Consider the following 20862-nt stretch of genomic DNA (forward strand, 5'->3'; position numbering starts at 1 on the left):
ATTCGAAACACTGCCGCCCGGCCTGGGCCGCACGCCTTGTGCCTGAGACGTGGTGGGGGACGTCCAGCTGTCTGTTTTCAAGAGGTGTAGGGTTTGCGTGGTTTTCACGATGCCTGGCGGTGAGGCGAGGATGGGTTTTTAAAAAGGCAACAGCTTCCGCTGCCAGAGGCTGTTCCAAGAGTTTCTCACTCAGATCAGGAAGAAAATCTCTATTATCAGGAGCAATTAGTAGAGGACCAAAAACTTGAGATTAGCATGAGAATTAGAGATTCTAAATTCTGAGCCACTGGACAGCAAGGCCTCTGTTCCTCAATTTTGCCACATCCCAGGCAGGACTATAGTTTGGGTTTTTTTTTTTTTTTTTTTTTTAATAGCTTCATTGAGATATCGTTTAAATACTATAAAATCTTACCCATCTACAATAAACAATTCAATGATTTTTAGTAAATTAATTTTGTTTTGGTCTTTTTAAGGGGCACACCCACGGCACAGAGAGGTTCCCAGGCTAGGGGTCAAAAGGGAGCTGTAGCTGCCAGTCTACACCACAGCCACAGCCACGCTGGATCCGAGCGGCATCTGCCACTGACACCACAGCTCACGGAGACGCCAGATCCTTTAACCCACTGAGTGAGGCCAGGGATCGAACCTTGGTCCTCATGGATGCTAGTTAGATTCGTTTCCACTGAGCCACGACAGAAACTCCGAGTGTTTTTTTTTTAATAGCTTCACTGAGATATAATTTAAATACTATAAAATCACCCATTTAAAATGAACAGTTCGATGATTTTTAGTAAATTCATATTTTTGCCACCACCACCACTCACCACTTTTAGAACATTTCTTCCACCACACAGAGCTCTGTCCTGGCCAGTCGGTCATTATTTATAATCCCTAACCTCCCCCCAGACTTAAGCAACCACTAATCTACTCTCTGTCTATACGGATGTGCCTGTTCTGCGTATTTTATATCAATGGAATCAGGCAATGTGTTCTATTTTGTGACTGGCTTCTTTCACAAGGCTCACACATGCCAAAGCATGGATTTTTTTTTTTTTTTTTTTTTTTTTTTTGCTTTTTAGGGCTGCACCTGAGGCATATGGAAGTTCCCAGGCTAGGGATCGAGAATCGGAGCTGTTGCTGCCAGCCACAGCCACAGCCACAGCGACGCTGGGTCTGAGCCACATCTGTGACCTACACCACAGCTCACAGCAACGCTGGATCCTTGACCCACTGAGCGAGGCCAGGGATCGAACCTGCATCCTCTTGGATACCAGTCGGGTTCATTACCACTGATCCACAATGGGAACTCCTAAGTTCGTAATTTTTTTTCTTTTACTCATGGTGCTTTTTAAAAAAAGCAATTCGTAATTTTGTTTTCTTTTACTCATGGTGCTTTAAAAAAAAAATCATATCGAAAAGTTTTACAGCTAACAAAATGCCCTGCCCTTCTCTCTCAACAAATATACTTTCATGACAACCTGGAAGCCCAGGTTCAAGTGCAAAAACCTCAAAGTTCTACACCTACAGGTAGAACATCCGCCCCCAAAAAGTGACCTACCGCCTACCCCCTTCTCTTCTCACTCCGGCTCCCTTCCTCCTGTCAGGAAACTCACTCGCACTTCTAAACTCCATCCCCTCTCCCCCCAAATAGCAAACTCGTGCTTCCCAGCCACCCTCTGGTCACACAGGTGCCCACACCGACGGCATGTGTGTCCCTGGGAAGACAGACACCGGGAAGGGGCTTGCGAAGGCTCTGGAAATGGGCTTGTAGCCACTTAGGCAAGGAATTCAGCTTCCCAGGTTTTTATGGGGCATCTAGAAGGGGGCCAGCTGCTCTATGCGGGCACACCTCCGACAGTCCACTGTCCCCTCCTCAAAGCGAGGCCATCTAAAGCCCAGGCACCAGAGTGGGGCCTCTTTCGGCGCAGGTGTAAGCTTGGTCCCAAGCCTGCCAAATCCTGCGGGGTCGAGAGACTGGAGGAAACGGCAAACAGCCGGCCGGTGGTCCCAGACTCGACACCGGAGGTCTTGCTCCTCCGTGGGCTCCTATCCCACCCTGAAAGCCAAGACGGGCCACGTGCACCAGCGGGCTGACCCACGCAACCACCTTCCGTCAAGGCAAAGGGGGAAGCAACCTCAGAGGGAACAATTCAGTCTTGGGCCTATCAAACCTGGGCTGGAGGTATACATACCTCCACTTCCCTGTCCTCTTTTCCGCAAAAGGATTTTTTTTGTTTTTTGTCTTTTTGCCATTTCTTGGGCCGTTCCCAGGCTAGGGGTCCAGTTGGAGCTGTAGCCGCCAGCCTACACCACAGCCACAGCCACAGCCACGTGGGATCCAAGCACGTCTGCAACCTACACCACAGCTCATGGCAATGCCAGATCCTTAACCCACTGAGCGAAGCCAGGGACCAAACCCGCAACCTCATGGTTCCTAGTCGGATTCGTTAACCACTGCGCCACAACGGGAACTCCTCCCCAAACAGATTTCAACCTGCACACTGACAGTCTCATCCAAAGACCTATGGTTTCCCAGGGCTGTCGTCTACGGCGCTCCAAGACCCTCTCGCGAGGACAGGGGGACAGCTATCACGGAGTAAGGATTTCCTGGCTCCAGGTTCTCCTTACCGTTATATCCAAAAGCAATACCCCTTCATTTTATCACGGGAAGTTTCTACCTTTTGACCCCCTTCATCAATTTGAAAAGGTACAAATTTGCAGTATAAAATAAACAAGCTGTGGGGATGTACTATACAGCATGAGGCGTATAATTAATAATACGCTCCTGCCTATGTGAACGTTTCTAAGAGATTAAATCTTAAAATCTTCATCACAAGGGTGAAAGAGAAAAGAAAAAATTTGCATAACTATGTATATGGTGGCGGACGGTACCTGTACAGACTGTGGTGAGCATTTTGCAGGGTATACAAACACTGAACCTTGACATATGCCTGAAACTAATATAATGTTATATGTCAATTATACCTCAATTAAAAATGTCTGGGGGACACGATTATCCCCAGTTGAAACCACTATACTAGGTAGAATATTATACAGCCTAGATAATGATAGGCTTACAAATTCTTTGTAATAAAAAATGTCTATGTAGCCATATAAAAACCAGAACAAAATATATATTCATAACAAGGCCACAAGGATGTCTTAAAACAGTGTGTGAATAAAGGTCGCGAGGGTGATGAAACGCTGAATGAAAAAAAATGTCCCTTTAAATGGTTGGTGAACACCAAGACTGCTCAGTAGCTGTTCCATGGTGCATGGATGGCCTGCAGCCCCTCCCAGAAGAGAGAACCCCGCATATCCCACCTGCGCCGCGAGCTGCCTGGTTTGAGCGGAGCCAGCAGCTCTGGGTATTCATGCCTGAGCAAGCTGCTGATAGGAAAGCGGGGCAACGCGGGCAGACAGGCGACGGTCTGGACGGTCCACGAACGAGGGTGCCGATGTGTCGCAATTCTTTTGGTTCAGGTGGGACATACGATGCTCATTCGCTCAGCACCAAGGGCTGGCCCAGGACTCGGGACCAACTCAGCAGCCGCCATCTGTCATCTGCCACACACCTTCTTGTGTTGCCTGGCTCAGCTTGGCTGGAGCCTCTGACCGTGCCCAAGTAACCACTTCAAAGACTGCCATAGACACTAGAGCTCTGTGGTGGTAGAAGCTTCCAGAAGATGGATGCCTTCAAGAAAGGGATGGCCACCAGGATGGGGGGGGGGCATGCTGATACCCAGCAGCACCATACAGACTGGCACAAACCGGAGAGATTTTGAAGAGGGAGAGGAATTGGAATTGGCCCACGTGCAGTTATGTGGACAGGTGCTTTCAGGAACAAACAAACATCTAGCTGCCAGGACCTCAATTAGCTCCCTATTAAATGCATCAATGTGACAGAGACGGGGCGGGGGGAGGCTGAAGCTGAGAGCATGGAAACAAAGAGGGACAGAACGTGTTGGACCACAGCACTGATTTCTTTTCTTTATGGATTCCTGAAAGTTCTAGTACTATTACCCACAGAGTGATTATCAGCAGGCTCCCAACTTCCTAATAGTTCCTCTCTTCACAGTTCGGTTCACCACCCGTCTTTCCTTCCATCGCTCTGTGTCAGAAAAAAATGGGACAGCATGTGATGTAGAAAATTCATTTCAGGAAATGTTAGGTTTTTAAAAATTACTTATTCACTTAACAAACCCTTCTTGAGGTTCGACTCTGCGCTAAGTAAGCCCTATGCTGGATGCTGGGATTATCATGACGGATGGAACAAACACGGTTGCCGATCCTGTGAGATTTACACCCCATCAAGGAAGACGCATAGACAGAAGCAAACTCAGAAGCATAATAGGAATATCATCAAATAATGAAAATGATTTTGAAGACAGAGTAGCAAAGTGACTATAAAGACAGGTAGCCCAGGGAGTTCCCTTGTGGCACAGCAAGTTCAGGACCCAGCTTCTCCCTGTGGAGGCGCTGGTTCGATCCCTGGCCTGGCACAGGGAGTGAAGGAGCCAGCACTGCCGCAGCTGTGGCGCAGGTCTCAGCTGTGGCTCAGATTTGATCCCTGGCCCAGAAACTTCCATATGCCACAGGTGTGACCCCCCCAAAATGGTAAAAATAATAGCAGCTAATTTTTCTTACAAATTGCCTTGTGCAGAGCCTTGTTCTCCAACCCTGTTCTAAAGTCTTTACAACTCTGAGTTAGATCATTGCAATAAACTGTCTAAGCGCATTTTGGTTTTTGACTCCTAAGGGCTTTCAAGCCCCATCCCTCCTGCTTCCCTTTTGCCCCACATCTCAGCAATGCAGGAGCTCTATCCTGGGCACCAGCGGGGATTTCAAACCATGGACGGCCCTGCCCCCATGCAAAACTCCCTCACCAGCTCCACCCCTCGCCGCAACGAGAACCCGGACACCTGCTCACGGCTGTTTTGTCCTACACGGGCCCCGAGTCCTTCACCTTGGGCGATCTTTCTGCTGTTTACTATGTGAGTAACCAACTGGATCAGGGCCCTGTGCCGGCTGCAACACCATATCCCAAACCTGGTGATGGAAAAACGACAGACAGGGATTTTCTTACAGTTCCGGACACCGGAATCAATTTCACTTGCCTGACATTAAGGTGTTGGCAGGGCCACGCTTCCTCCGGAGGCCCCAGGGCAGACTCTATCCCCAGCTCTTTCAGCACCTGGTGGCTGCCAGCATTCCTTGACTTATGGCCGCAGCCTCAAAACTGGAATCTTCAAATCTCTCTCTGTTTCTCTTCCTACGGCCTTCTCCTCTGTGTGTGTGTCACCTGGTCTCCCTCTTGGGAGGATGCATGTGACTGTCCTTAGGGCTCCCCCAGATAATCCAGGCTGATGGCCTCATCTCAGGATCCTTGACTTCATCACATCTGCAAAGACCCTTTCTTTTCTTTCTTTTGCTTTTTCTTTCTTTTTCTTTTTTTTTTTAGGGCCACACTCGCAGCTTATGGAAGTTCCCAGGTTAGAGGTTGAATCGGAGCTGCATCTGCTGGCCTACACCACAGCCACAGTCACAGCGACATGGGACCCAAGCCGCGTCTGCGACCTACACCACAGCGCCGGATCCTCAACCCACTGAGCGAGGCCAGGGATCGAACCCACATCCTCATGGATACTAGGTGGATTCGTTTCTGCTACACCACAGTGGGAACTCCCCTGTAAAGACCCTTTCTTAAAATAAGGTAGCGTTTATAGGTCCCGGGGATTAGGGCTTGATGTCTCAAGGAGCCATTTTTCAGCCTACCACACACGCGTTGGTGCCCATGGGTCACTGTCCCAATATCTGAAAATTCTCATGCGGGGGCAGGCTGTCTGGTATCCAGCAGGGGATGGCAAAAGCACCTGAATAAAACAGCAATATCGGAGTTCCCTTGTAGCTCAGCAGAAATGAATCTGACTGGCATCCATGAGGATGCAGGTTGGATGCCTGGCCTCGCTCAGTGGGTTAAGGACCTGGCGTTGCCGTGAGCTGTGATGCAGGTCACAGATGGGGCTCGGATCTGGCATTGCTGTGGCTGTGGCGTAGGCCGGCAGCTACAGCTCTGATTCAGCCATATGCTGATTCTCCATATGCTGCAGGTGCGGCCCTAAAAAGACAAAAAAAAAAAAAACTGAAAAACCCAGCAATATTATTCCCAGTTCACAGACGACTGGACTGAGGAAGAGCAAAGCTTGAGGAAGTGAGGGAGGGTGTGCTTGGTTTTGTTTCTTTCAACAGGGCCACTCCCTCGTTACCTGAAAAAAACCTCATGAGTCCTTACCAGCAAAAGAGGCACGAAGTTGAAAGGCCATCTGCAGTGCGGTTTGCTGGCCTGGGTGTGCTGGAGGAGAACAAAAGAAAAAAGTCAAGACCTAAAGAAGCTTTGTCAGGTCCTAAGGAGAGGGCGAGCCGACTGTACCTGTTGAGCAGAACAAATACCTGAATGCATGCAGGCAGCTGGCAGGTGCCTCCAAAGCGATGGTGGAATTTTCCCATCTCTTTATATGGAATTAAAGCTATATCGATGTTACCCGCCGTCCTGCTTCTAGTAAGCAGCAGATACTCAACTGACTTCAGCAGTCACCGTGACAGGAGTCGCTCTGACATACTGTTTTTCGTAAGCATCAGGCTTACTTGGACGTTTGCCCCTCACAGTTCTCGCCCAGTTTTCCCCAGACAGTTGCTGGAGCACGTGTGATCCTTCGATATTCCTCAGTGTGCTTGGATTCGGTTCAATTTCCCCACAGGAGGGAGAAGATCTGGGTTCAAAGCCCCGTTCCATCACTCTGGCTGCATGACACGGAGCAAATCCCCTCTTCTCTCTGGGTCTCAGATTTTGCGTCTGAAAAATCAGGGAGGTGTCGGGTCCCATTCAAAAGCACACAAGTCCCGGGAGTTCCCTGGTGGCTCAGCAGATGGAGCATCCAGCTTCATCACTGCTGTGGCGCGGGTTCGCTCCCTAACCTGGGAACTTCTGCATGCCATGGATGTAACCCCCGACCCACCCCCCCAAAAAAAAATAAAGAAAAGGAAAAAAGTGCCTATGTCTTCAGAGTGGCTGAAGCTCCGGAGACCTTCGCCAGAAAGAAATGATCTAAAAGGAAACTCTCCGACCACATGGGAGGCTGCTGTCTTTGCAGAGTTGGTCCCGAATTCTACTACGTGGCCTTAGGCACAGAAAGGCAATCATTCTTCTTTGCAATGACTCTAACAGATCCCATTCTTGGCAATTACTGTAGGTGGGAATGAGAAAATTCTTTCATGACGAACAAAAGCCTTTGTGTCTTTTCCAAGCAGTGGCAAACTGCCTAGATGGACACACCAAACCACCCTGATGGAAGACCTGGGATGTCTAATTTGAAAAACAGACACACGTGGCAGTAGAAGAAAGGCTTCTGCCTACATTCTCCATCTCTTTGCCTCTTCCTCTCCCCTACTTGTGCTCTGGTGCCAAAATTAAAGACTTTTCTCTGGAAACCTGAAAACTTTACCCTAATCACTTTCATTGGTTTTAAGCAAGGACTAAATTAATTAGCAAAACAGGACAGCCAAATAAGCAGCTTCATGTGCCCTTTGGGTAGACAGTTTTGAAAGCTTAGGACAACGGCGACATGGGCTTTGAGCCTGATAAAGTCAGGCTACAATCCCAATTCTTTTTTTTTTTTTTTTTTTTTTGTCCTTTTGCCTTTTCTGGGGCCGCTCTCGTGGCATATGGAGGTTCCCAGGCTAGGGGTCCAATCGGAGCTGTAGCCACCGGCCTACGCCAGGGCCACAGCAATGCTGGATCTGAGCCGCGTCTGTGACCTACACCACAGCTCACAGCAACGCCGGATCCTGAACCCACGGAGCAAGGCCAGGGATCGAACCCACAACCTCATGGTTCCTAGTCGGATTCGTTAACCACTGCGCCCCAACGGGAACGCCTACAATCCCAATTCTGCTCGTTCCTAACTGTGTGACTTTGGGCAAGTTGTTGACCTTTCTGGGCCTCCATTTCCTCCTCTATAAAATCAGCCTCCCAAGAGCTTCTTTCCATGGTTAGTGGTTTACATGGATTCTTAATCCTCACAGGTTGGTGGCATCTGCTTTTATTGTGAGGATGAAGTGAGAGGACTCAGGTAGGCAGCTGTTACTCTGTGCTTGGCTTTGTGCCAGGTACCATAGAGGAAATTGAGAGTATTGATTCAGAGTTCCCCATGTAGCTCAGGAGGTTAAGGACTTGCCGTTATGTTTGTGAGGATTCGGGTTCGACCCCTGGCCCTGCTCACCGGGTTTAGGATCCAGCAGTGCCGCAAGCTGTGGCGTAAGTCACAGATGCAGCTCAGATCCGGTGTTGCTGTGCCTGTGGTGTAGGCTGGCATGGCAATGCAGCTCTGATTCCACCCCAAGCCCGGGAACTTCCATATGCCACAGGTACGGCTGTGAAAAGAAAAACAAACAAACAGACAAACAGACGTATTAACTCACTAAACATTATGTGAGCACCTGCCACGCACTTATTTACAAAGTGGAGGGGGACTGTGCAAAGAAAGTACACGACTCGGTTTCTCAAGCTCAACCGGTTCTTTTCCGGTTGGAAGGGTTGAGAGGAGGCTGGATTAAGCGCCCCTCCTGGCCAGATGAGAGCCTCCAAGGGTCAAGGTTTCTCTGCTCTAGTTCCTAGTTCGGAGCGCAAGGCTACAGACTGGGACGCGATCCTGCGGGGAGGGCCTGGGGGAAGACACATCACTGCAAAGGCTGAAAAGATTCTGGAGATTCAGGTGGTCTCGGCGAGAGAAGGCGGGGGCTTGCGCCCCCTGCCGGCAAACCCTTCACAGACCGGCCTCCCCACAGTTGGGCGGCTCTTCCTCCTGCTCCCCAGCCTGTCACCTGTGCTCCTTGCAAAGCTTGCCACACACCCCTCTTTGATCTTCTTGGCATCTTGGGGTCATTCCCCAGGTCTGGCAGAAGACTTGCACACCCACTGAAATGCAACTCATCCTACGAGTCTGAATGGCCCCTCTGGGGACAGTAGCAGGAATGAAAGTTTAAGGCCGCCTTTCTATGGCATATGGTGAAACAGCAGCCCTTTAATATGACGTGAGCTGTTTAGACTACTTTAATCCCTATTAAAGCCATCACGCGTGTACGGTTAATTTTTTAAATAAAAATAAGTGTGATATTTATGTAGTACACATAAACCGACTACAAACATAAGTCAATTAATAGAAAATATCGATGGAACTACACACCAGATGTCAGCCTATTGCCAGATGCCAATATTTATAACCTTATCTATCTATATCGTACACATACCCCGCTGCATTGATTAACACATAAACACTTTTGAATTACATGATTACACGTGATTTATAGATTTCTATATGAGAAAACACACTTAGCCAAGGGAAAAATTATAACGATGGGTAGAGCACTAAGCAGCCTAAACCTTAAAGGGATACCAGAGATTAGAGTATAATACATGTAAGCATCAGTGACTACAAGTGTGAAAAGTTGCGTGTAAAGACCTCACACTTACTTTTTGGGCTACCGTAACTAAAAGAAAACTCCGGTTCCAAGTTGCAAAAACCAAAATAAAAGTTTTGGAGGTGCCGTTGTGGCTCAGCAGGTTACAAACCCGACCAGTATGCATGAGGATGCAGGTTCAATCCCTGGCCTCACTAAGTGGGTTAAGGATCCAGTGTTACCGTGAGCTGTGGTGTAGGTCGCAGGCATGGCTCAGACCCCGTGTTGAGGTGGCTGTGGTGTAGGCCGGCAGCTGCAGCTCTGATCCAGTCCCTAACCTGGGAACTTCCATGTGCTGCAGGTGCCGGCCTAAAAAGCAAATAAAATAAAATAACATTTTTAGCCACTTAATTTTATGCATCCACTGTAGTGGGTTCAACAGTGCCCACTCCCCATTTATGTCTGCCTGGAACCTCAGGCGGTGGTCTTATTTGGAAATAGAGTTTTTGCACTTATAATTAGTTAAGGGTCTCAAGAGGAATCACCTAAAATCATTCTGTATTTAAGGTGAGTCCTAAATCCAGTGGCTGGTGTCCTTATGAGAGGACAAGAAGTCACAGAGAGACGCACGCAGAGGAAAGTCATGTGAAGACAAAGGCAGAGACTGGAGTGACGCATCTATAGTTAAGAAATGCCAAGGGGAGTTCCCGTTGTGGCTCAGTGGGTTAAGAACCCGATAGTGTCCATGAGGACACATGTTCCACCCCTGGCCTCTCTAGGCGGGTTAAGGATCCGGCATCGCCAGATGCAGTTAGGTCACAGATACGGCTCAGATCTGGTGTTAGACTGTGGTGTAGACCTGCAGCTGCAGCTCCGATCCAACCCCTAGCCCGGGAACTCCCACATGCCACGGGTGCGGCTATAAAAAGAAAAAGAAATGCTGAGGATTGCTGACAACCACCAGAAGCCTCTAGAAGGAACCAACCATATTTACACCTTCACTTCAGATTTCTGGCCTCCTGAACTGTGAGAGAGTAAATTTCTGTTGTTTTAAGCCACCGCATTTGTGATGACTTGTTATAGGAGCCCCAGGAAACTAATACAACCACGTCGACTTTTATATCGAAACTTGACAAAGCACCAAACATGAGAACTAGACACCTATCTAATTTGTGAATATAGAGGCAGAAATTCTTTTTTTTTCTTTTATAGGGCCGTACCTGTGGCACATGGAAGTTTCCAGGCTAGGGGTCAAACTGGAGCTGCAGCTGCTGGTCTACACCACAGCCACAGCAACTCGGGGATCTGAGCTGTGTGTGCGACCTACACCACAGCTCACAGCAATGCCAGATCCTTAACCCACTGAGAGAGGCCAGGGATCAAACCTGAATCCTCATGGATACTAGTTGGGTTTGTACCACTGAGCCACAGCAGGAACTCCCAAAAAGCAGAAATTCTAAATCAAATATCAGCAACGCAATCCTGAAAAATAATAAATTTTTAAGACTAGTTTACTAGGACTAGGGAGGTTTTATTTTAGATGTTTATTAGAAAAATCTATGGGAATTCCCTGGTGGCTCAGAGCATTAAGAGTCCAGCAGAGTCACTGCAGCATCTTGGGTCGCTGCTGTAGCACGGGTTCGATCCTTGGCCCAGGAACTTCCACATGCCATGGGTGTGGCCAAAAAAGAAAAAGAAATAAGTGTCAAGAGGGCATTGTTAAAATCCACATGAGTTCTTAACAATCATTTTTATATATGTATTTTTTTCTTTCTTTTTTCTTTTCACAGTGCACCTGCAACATACAGAAGTTCCTGTGCTAGGGGTCAAATCAGAGTTGCAGTTGCCAGCCTATGCCACAGCCACAGCAACACCAGATCCCAGCCACATCTGCGGCGACCTATGCCACAGTTTGTGGCAGTGCTGGATCCTTAACCCACTGGGTGAGGCCAGGGATTGAACCTGAATCCTCACAGAGACTCCTTCAGTTTCTTAACCCGCTGAGGCACAAAGGGAGATCCTCTTTTTTTTTTTTTTTTTTTTTTTTTTTGGCAGCGCCATGGCATTTAGAGTTCTCTGGCCAGGAATTGAATCCGAGCCACAGCCGCAGCAACGCTGGGTCCTTAATCCATTGTACCAAACCGGGGATCAAATCTTTGTCCCCCAATCCCATTGCACCACAGCGGGAACTTTTTTTTTTTCTTTTTACGGCCACACCTGTGGTATATGGAGGTTCTCTAGCTAGGGGTCCAATCGTAGTTACCTACCACTGCTGGCCTACACCAGAGCCACAGCAACACAGACCCAAGCCGCGTCTGTGACCTACACCACAGCTTATAGCAACACCGGATCCTTAACCCACCAAGTGAGGCCAGGGATTGAACCTGCAACCTCATGGTTCCTAGTCAGACTCATTTCCTTTGCGCCACGACGGGGACTCTGGGAACTTCCTAATAATCGTTCTTCACAAAGTGTGAGTATAAAGATGTTTCCTTAGCAGAACATGCAAGATGCATCTGAATGCGTACATCCGAGTGGCTGTGCATATACATACGTGTACTTTGTAGCTCCACCTACTGCGAGGACCTAGAGACAGTGACCCCAGTAGCAGTGACCATACCTAGTGTCCAGGTCTTGATTTCTAAACGTCCTTCTCCTTGGAGAAATGGACTGGGGCAGTAAAGACCCAGGAGGAGCCTGAGCCTAGAGCATCCTGTAGTACCAGAAAGTGGGAAATGCTCAAAGACTAAAAAGGCTGAGGACTTGCCAAAGGACTTATGAGCCAACCTGAAAGAGCACTCAGTGGTTAAATGTGGGACAATGTGAGCAACCAAATTAAATAGTATTGGAGTGTAACCCAAGTCTAAGATAAATATACATGAATTCATGCTGATAAATACTTGATTGAATGAATAAATGAGGCAGAAAGAAAAGCTCTTTCAATTTATTAATACAGGCAGAATAATGGACATAGAAACTCGTCATTTGGCAACCACCACGGTTTTCAAGAAAAATCGGTAGCGGATGCTAAAAGCAGTGGATATGGAAGGATGATGTGAAACAGGATATTTCCACCGTCTCAAAATATTTTACCACAAGATATTTATCATTCCTAAGGGTGAAACAGTAACCTTACAGCGAAGGAAGCCAGCAAACAAGAGCAACGTTAACATGGTCCGCGTGGGTCATACCACCGTCACCCACCTCCTGACACGGCGCCCCAGGAAGGGCGAGGCATCCTTCTGTAATACTCTTGCCTCGAATGCAAAACATGAACTTAATCAAGGGAACCTCAAACAAACCCCAAGCGAACAACATTCTACGAAATAAGTGGCCACTTCTCTTCAAAATTTCAGAATTGGTAAAAACAAAGGCTTAAAGAACCATCCCAGAAGGTACAGAATAAAGGAGGCAAGACAACCACGTGCCTGGTGTGACCCTGGATTGGATCCTGGACCAAAAAGAAAACACCTATTAGTGGAATAATCGTTACAACTCTGTATAAGGTCTGGACTTCCCGTCGGGGCGCAGTGGTTAACGAGTCCAACTAGGAACCATGAGGTTGCGGGTTCGGTCCCTGCCCTTGCTCCGTGGGTTAAGGATCCGGCATCGCCATGAGCTGGGGTGTAGGTCGCAGACGCGGCTTGGATCCCGCATTGCTGTGGCTGGGGTGTAGGCTGGCGGCTACAGCTCCGATTCGACCCCTAGCCTGGGAACCTCCATATGCCGTGGGAAGCGGCCCCAGAAAAGGCCAAAAAACCAAAAAAAAAAAAAAATCTGTATAAGGTCTGTAGATGGATTAATAACATATCAATGTTAATTTTCTGGTGTTGATACTCGTACTATGAGTATATGAGAATCCTTTATACTATTTTGCAAATTTTTGTAAATCTGAAATGATTTCAAACGTTAACTAATTTTAATGAAGGCCCCCTAAATTTTTAAAAATTACACTGTAGCTCGCACAGCAGAATTTTATGCAAATATTAAACTTAGGGTTTTCTCAAAGGAAGAAGATGCCAATGAGAAAATGTATTAAGAGAAGCTCTGCCGTGTATGTAAACTGCATGTTCTCTATGATCCCAAGTCTGTGTAATTACTCACAGATATACGTATAGCCAAGCAAGATAAATAAAGGCAATACTGGGAAGTAGGAGATGAAATAATCATATTTGCAGGTGTTATCACACTCTACTTTCTACGTAGGAATGCAAGAGAATCAATTATATATAAGAGCTACTAAGAGAATTCAGTTACCTGGTTACAAAATAAATGCACAGGATTCAGAGTATTCTGTGTGGCAGCAATAACAGTTGGAAAATACAATTTTAAAAGAAAACCTGGGAGTTCCCGTCGTGGCTCCGTGGTTAACGAATCCGACTAGGAACCGTGAGGTTGAGGGTTCGATCCCTGGCCTCGCTCGGTGGGTTAAGGATCCGGCGTTGCCGTGAGCTGGGGTGTAGGTTGCAGACGCGGCTCGGACCTGGTATGGCTGTGGAACCTCCATATGCCATGGGAGTGGCCCTAGAAAAGGCCAAAAAAAAAAAAAAAGAAAAGAAAACTTCATTCACAAATAAAATCTTCGGCATACTAGGAATAAACTAAGATTTTGTGTGTGTGTTTGTCTTTTTAGGCCGCACCCATGGCATATGGAAGTTCCCAGGCTAGGGGTCAAGTCGGAGCTGCAGCCACCAGCCTACGCCACAGCCACAGCCACAGCCACACCAGATCCGAGCCTTGTCTTCGACCTGCACCACAGCTCACAGCAACACAGGATCCTAAATCCACTGAGTGAGGCCAAGGACCGAACCGGCATCCTCATAGATGCTAGCCAGATTCGTTTCCGCTGTGCCACGAAGGGAACTCCGTAAACTAAGATTTTACCGAGAGGGATTTAAGATTTTACCTTTGAGTAAGGAGTGTGGATGGAGCTGGTAAAAGTGGTTAAATACGGGGAAAAAATAAAGTGAATCAGTATCTTGAACTATATGCCGTTGAAGAGAAGCAGAATATGCCCCCTCAAATATGACTCTCTGTTAAAGTTATTTGGAGCTGATGATTTTGAGAAACTGCAGACAGGAGAGGCTCTGAAAACAGAATGGAAGTTACCTTTTGGTAAGAGACATTTACATTAGAAGGGGGTCTGTACCAGGAAAAGAATTATTACTGGAGATCACTTTTCATCTGAGAGACTGACTTAGATGGCAGGGCAAATTCTATTGACCATCTGTTTCCCCTTTCACCTTCCTGTGAGTGGCCTTTATCCCCTTTTGAAGTCTCAGAGCCCTGCCCCTTTCCTTAGTTAGAGAAGCCTCAATTCCCCGGCTGCCTTTGTGAGACTTATATCTTATATCTCTCTATGTGCATACATAATTAAAATCATTTGTTTTTCTCCTTTTAATCTGTTTTTTATTAGATGAGGTCTCAGCTAAGACCTAGAAGGGTAGAGGGAAAATTACATATTTCCTCCTCCACACCACTAAAAATACCCTATGAAACAAGTAGCTAAATGTGAAATGTTTAACCATTTGGAGAAAACAAGCTAGACATCACTAAGGTGAATATGTAATCGCAGGGGAAGGAATAATTTTTGAAGCATAAGTACGTAGAAGCTATAAGTAAAAGACTGCTAGTTTTGACTACATAACAGTTTTAAATTTATTTACTTCAACTAGATCATAAATAAGAATAAGAGAAATAACAAATATGAAAAAATTATAATATATATGCAGACAGGGTCAATACCCTTAATATGTAAAGAGTGTTTACAAATAGACAGAAAAAAGACTCCAACAGGGAAAAAAGAGAACCCTAAAGTCTCCACCCAGAAACTATTAGAGCTAATACATAAATTTAGCAAAGATTGCAGGATACAAGAGTAATATACAGAAATTGAAATCCATAGCATTTCAATACACTAATAATGAAATATCAGAAAGAGAAAGTTTAAAAAAATCCCATTTAAAATCACATCAAAAAATAAAGTAAAATACCCAGGAATAAACCAAGGAGGTGAAAGATTTATGTGCTAAAAACTGTTAAACATTAATGAAGGAAACTGAAGCTGATTCAAAGAAAAGGAAAGATATCCCATGCTCTTGGATTGGAAGAATTAGTATTATTAAAATATAATTAAAATGGTCATGCACCCAAAGAAATCTACAGATTTAATGCAATCTCCATCAAAATACCCATATTTGGCACAGAACTAGAATAATCCTAAAATTTATACGGATTCAAAAACTACACCAAATTGCCAGAGTAATCCCGAGGGAAAGAAAAAAAAAGAAAAAAAATTTGGAGGTATAACCCTCCCAAACTTTAGATTATACTATAAAGCCACAGTTATAAAATAGCATAGTATTGGGAGTTCCCTGGTGGCTCAGTGGGTTAAGGATTGATGTTGTCATTGCTATGGCTCGGGTTGCTACTGTGGCACAGGTTTGATCCCTGCCTGGCCCAGGAACTTCCACATGTCACAGGCGTGGCCAAAGGAAAAAAGAAAAGCATGTTTTGACACAAAAACAGACACAAAGATCAATGGAACAGAATAGAGAGTCCAAAAATAAACCCACCCACCTATGGGCAATTAATCTATGACAAAGGAGGTGAGAAGGTACAAAGGAGAAAAGACAGTCTCTTCAATAAGTGGTGCTGGGAAAACTGGACAGCTACCTGTGAAAGAATGAAATTAGAACACTCTCTAACACCATACAAAAATAAACTCAAAAGAGTTTAACGATCCAGATGTAAGACATGACACCCTAAAACTCCTAGAAGAGAACATAGTACCCTCTTTGACATAAATTATAGCAATAGTTTCCTGGATCAGTCTCCTAAGACAAAAGAAATAGAAGAAAAAATAAACAAATATGACCTAATTCAACTTAAAAGCTTTTAACATAAATAACAAATGCTAGAGAGGATATGGAGAAAAGGGAACCTTCCTACACTGTTAGTGGGAATGTGAATTGGTGCAGCCACTGTGGACAACAATATGGAAGTTCCTCAGAAGACTAAAAGTAGAATGATCATATGACCTAGCAAGTCCACTCCTGGGTATATATCTGAAAAAAACAAAAATATTAATTTGAAAAGACACAGGCATCCCAATGTTCACAGCAGCATTATTTATAATTGCCAAGATATGGAAGCAACCTAAGTGTCCATTGACAGATGAATGGATAAAGAAGATGTGTAATGGAATATTACACAGTCATAAAAAAGAATGAAATAACGCTATTTGCAGTAACATGGACAGACCAAAGATTATCTTACTAAATAAAGTTAAGTCAGACAGAGAAAGACAAATATCAAATCATATCACTTATATGCAGGATCTAATAAAAATGATGCAAATGAACTTATTTCCAAAACAGAAATATACTCAGACATAGAAAACGAACTTATGGTTACCAAGGGGAAAGGAGGGAGGGATAAATTAGAAATTTGAGATTATAGATATACACTACTATGTATAAAACAGATAAACCATAAGGACCTACTGTGTAGCATAGGGAACTCTATTCAATATCTTGTGATAACCTATAATGGAAAAGAATCTGAAAGTTTATATGTATATATACACAGATATATTTGTAACTGAATCACTTTTCTACATATCTGAAACATTGTAAATCAACTATACTTCAATTAAAAACTACTAAAAAAAACAACACAGATGGTTGGATTAAGGAGATGTGATCTGATATATATATAATATGTATAGTTGTGTATTTGATATGCTTAATATTAATACATATTTTATATATGTATATTCATATATTTAATGTGTATGTATATAAATATATATGTCTTCTATATATACATTAGAATGGAATACTACTTGGCCAAAACAAGGAATTTAAATACTGCTATTTGCAACAACATGGATGAACCTAGACAGTGTTACGCTTAGTGAAATATCAGATAAAGGTAAATACTATATGGTATCACTTAAGCGTGGAATCTCAAAAAATAAAACAAATGCATATACAAACAGAACCAGACTCACAGACTTGTTGTTACCAAATGAGAATGGGGGGAAAGGGGAGGGATAAACAAGGGGGATGAGATTAATAGATACAAACTGTCATGTATAAAATAGATATAACAAGGAGGTACTGTATAGCACAGGAAATTGTACCTATTATCTTGGAATAGCCTATAATGGAGCATAATCCGCAAAAATACTAAATCGTTACGCTGTACACCTGAAACTAACACAATATTGTAAATGAACCATAAGAAGTGGAAAAAAAATATACAGCAGTACTTACAGGAGCAAAATACTGAAAACAGTGCAAAGAGATAACACTAAGGAAATGATTAAATAACTCCTGGTCCATTTATCTACAAAATAAAATAGCGCACATTAAAAATTACCTGACCAACACATGAGAATTGTAAGAAAAATACTTTTGAAATACAATATACTGTTAAGGAAAATACAACATAGGGTAAAGTAATAAAACATGCTATAAAATAATATTAAAATATAATCTTAATTTAAATATATATTTATATTATACATTTTAAATATATAAATACCACCACCATTTGGCTTACTTCAAATATAATAAGAAAGTCTGTTCTGAATATATTGGGAAGCCACTATGACTATTTATTTATTTATTTATTTTTGGCTGTGTCTGCAGGATGCAGAAGTTCCCGGGCCAGGGATCAAACCCACACCACAGCAGTGACAACACTGGATCCTTAACCTGCTAGGCCAACAGGAAACTCCAAAATACTGTGACATTTTAATAAAAAAAATTTAATTATATGATTTTAAATCATATATATATATGTATATATATTCATTCAATAAATAATTACCAGGTGCCAGTTATATAGCAAACACTCTAATAGGTTGTAGATACTCGGTCATGCAAAGAACACAAACCTGACCTGCGACATTTATGCTCTGGTGCCGCAGATCATTCAGCTTACAAACACACAAATAAATATATAGGTATGGATTTCAATAAGTGTCTTGAAGACCTAAGACAAGCTAGTACTATAGCACGTAAAGGGGGACGGATGTGTTAGGCAGGTGGGCGCTGTGCGAGGGGCATCTAAAAAGAATTGAGTTGTTTTCCAACTGTGAAAAGTGATTCTTATTTTGATAGGAGTATTAGTAATTATCAGTGCTTTTTCTTTTTATAACTCCTGCTATATTTTCCTAAATTCCAGCAATGAACATGTACTACTTTTACAATCAAAAAAGAATAAAATACTTAGAAGTGCACTTAACCAAGGGGGGGGGGAAGGCTTGCACACTGAAGATTATAAAATACTCATGACAGAAATGAAAGCAGATACAAATACATGGAAAGATACATCATGTTTATGAATTAGAAGAATCCTCTTGTTAAAATATCTGTACTACCCAAACCAATATACAGAGTCAATGCAATCCTTAGCAAAAGCTCGATGACATTTTTTACAGAGATAAAAAAGAAATCCTAAAATTCATATGGAAGCACAAAAGACTCCACACAGCCAAAACAACTCTGAGCAAGAAGAACAAAGCTGGAGGCATCACACTTCCTGATTTCATAATATATTACAAGCTACACTAATCAAAACAGTATGATGCTGGCATCAAAACAGATATATTAACCAATGGAATGGAATAAAGAGCCCAGAAATAAAACCACACCTATAGAGTCCACTAATCTTCCAGAGGGTGCCAAGAATACACAATGGGGAAAGGATAGTGTCTTTAATAAATGGTGTTGGGGAAAGTAGGTATCTATATGCAAAGGAATGAAATTAGACCCTCTCCCTGTGCCATAGGCAGAAGTAAATGCGAAATGGATTAAAAGCTTCAATGTAAGACCTGAAACTGTAAGACTCTTAGAAGAAAACATAGGGAAAGAGCTTCTTGACATTGGTCTCGGCAATGATTTCTTGGATACAACACCAAAAGCACTTGCAACAAAAGCAAAAATAAACAAGCAGGATTACATCAAACTAAAAAGCCTTTGCTTAGCAAAGGAAACAATCAGTAAACTAAAAAACAGCCCACAGAACGGGGTTGCCAACATGTGTCCGATAAAGAATTAATATCCAATATATATATAAGGAACCCTTTAACTCAGTAGCAAAAAAAGTCACAAATAAGTCAATTAAAAGCTGGCCAAAGGACTTTAACTCTATTTCACAGACATTTTTTTCAAAGAAGACAAATAAATGGTCTTGAAAGGACATGAAAATGAGCCTCGCATCACTGATCACTAGGGAAAAGCAAACCAAACCATAACGAGGTATCACTTCACACCTGTCAGGACGGGTATTCCCCCCGCCCCGAAAAAAAAAAAAGCAAATGTTTTTAAGGATGTGGTGAAAAGGGAACCCTTGCATATTGCAGGGAATGGAATTTGGTGTCGCCACTATAGAAAAGTCTGGAGGCTCCTTAATATAAATAGAGCTACCATATATGATCCAGCCATCCCACCTGTAGTTATGCATCCAGAGGAATTGAAATCAGGATTGTCAAAGCAGCATCTGCACTCCCAAGCTCACCGCGGCACTATTCACAATAGCCAAGACATGGAAGCCACCTAAGTGTCCATCAACAGAGGGCTGGATAAAGATGTGGTCGTCTTGGTTCAGGATGCTATGACAAAGTACCATAAACTGGATGGTTTCAACAACAAACAGTTTTTTTCTCACAGTTCCAGAGGCCAACGGTACTGTATCGTATGCTTCAAAATCCGCTAAGAAGATAGATCTTTTGTTAAGTGTTCTTATCGTAAAAAATAATATTAACTAAAGACAGTGGTCATGGTTTCATAGGTGTACACCTGTCCCCAAAAGTCCCTGTGTACATCTCACCCCTGTGGCCTTGTCCAAACTGCTCTTCAAATCGCCTTTTAAATATTTGTCACCACACTGATACTGTCACCGTTGGATTACCTCAACTGCAAAAAAGAAAGTCTATTGTGAATGTACCGGGAAACTTCCAAGAGCAAAAATTTTTAAACATAGTTGAAAGGGAAATATTGTGATATTAACAAAAAATTAAATGATAGGATGTGAAATCGTCTTTGAAGTAAACTCCAACTGGATGAAAAAGATACAGATACTGGGGTGATTTGCGTATAGAGATATCTTCTGATGTTTATCGGATGTCGATTCAAACGAGAAAGGAGGCCGGTTCAGACAACGTGTGATCTTTACAGAACAATTAAGGACCTTGGGGGGGGGGGAACGGTGATCTATTGTAGTCCAGCCAATGCAGCGGTAGCCTTCAGGACCCTTTATTGAAATCTCAGATTGAGAAATGTTCAGTGAACAAAGGGCCAGAAATCCTCCTTCAGAGCACACATTGAGTAGGATTGAAATTCCTCAACATCTTTCAAGAATTTCAGTTGTTTCATCTTCTGTCTTGTCTTAGGG

The 20862-nt window shown here is 43.8% G+C and overlaps 1 long non-coding RNA gene across 7 annotated transcripts in view; it reads right to left on the reverse strand.

Annotated features, from left to right (window-relative positions):
- Window positions 1-6986, reverse strand: part of LOC110257799 — a 37360-nt gene extending 30374 nt beyond the window's left edge. For 4 of the 7 annotated variants that reach the window (XR_002340791.1, XR_002340788.1, XR_002340787.1 and 1 more), the window contains exons 1-3: window positions 6451-6986; window positions 6293-6352; window positions 4028-5049 (exon numbers count right to left, since the gene is read on the reverse strand). This is a non-coding gene — a long non-coding RNA (uncharacterized LOC110257799). The remainder of the gene's footprint in view (window positions 1-4027; window positions 5050-6292; window positions 6353-6450) is intronic. The other 3 variants (XR_002340790.1, XR_002340789.1, XR_002340793.1) reach the window with 3 other exon arrangements.

Source organism: Sus scrofa, chromosome X (genome assembly GCF_000003025.6).
Source record: "Sus scrofa isolate TJ Tabasco breed Duroc chromosome X, Sscrofa11.1, whole genome shotgun sequence".
Taxonomy (NCBI): Eukaryota; Metazoa; Chordata; class Mammalia; order Artiodactyla; family Suidae; genus Sus; species Sus scrofa.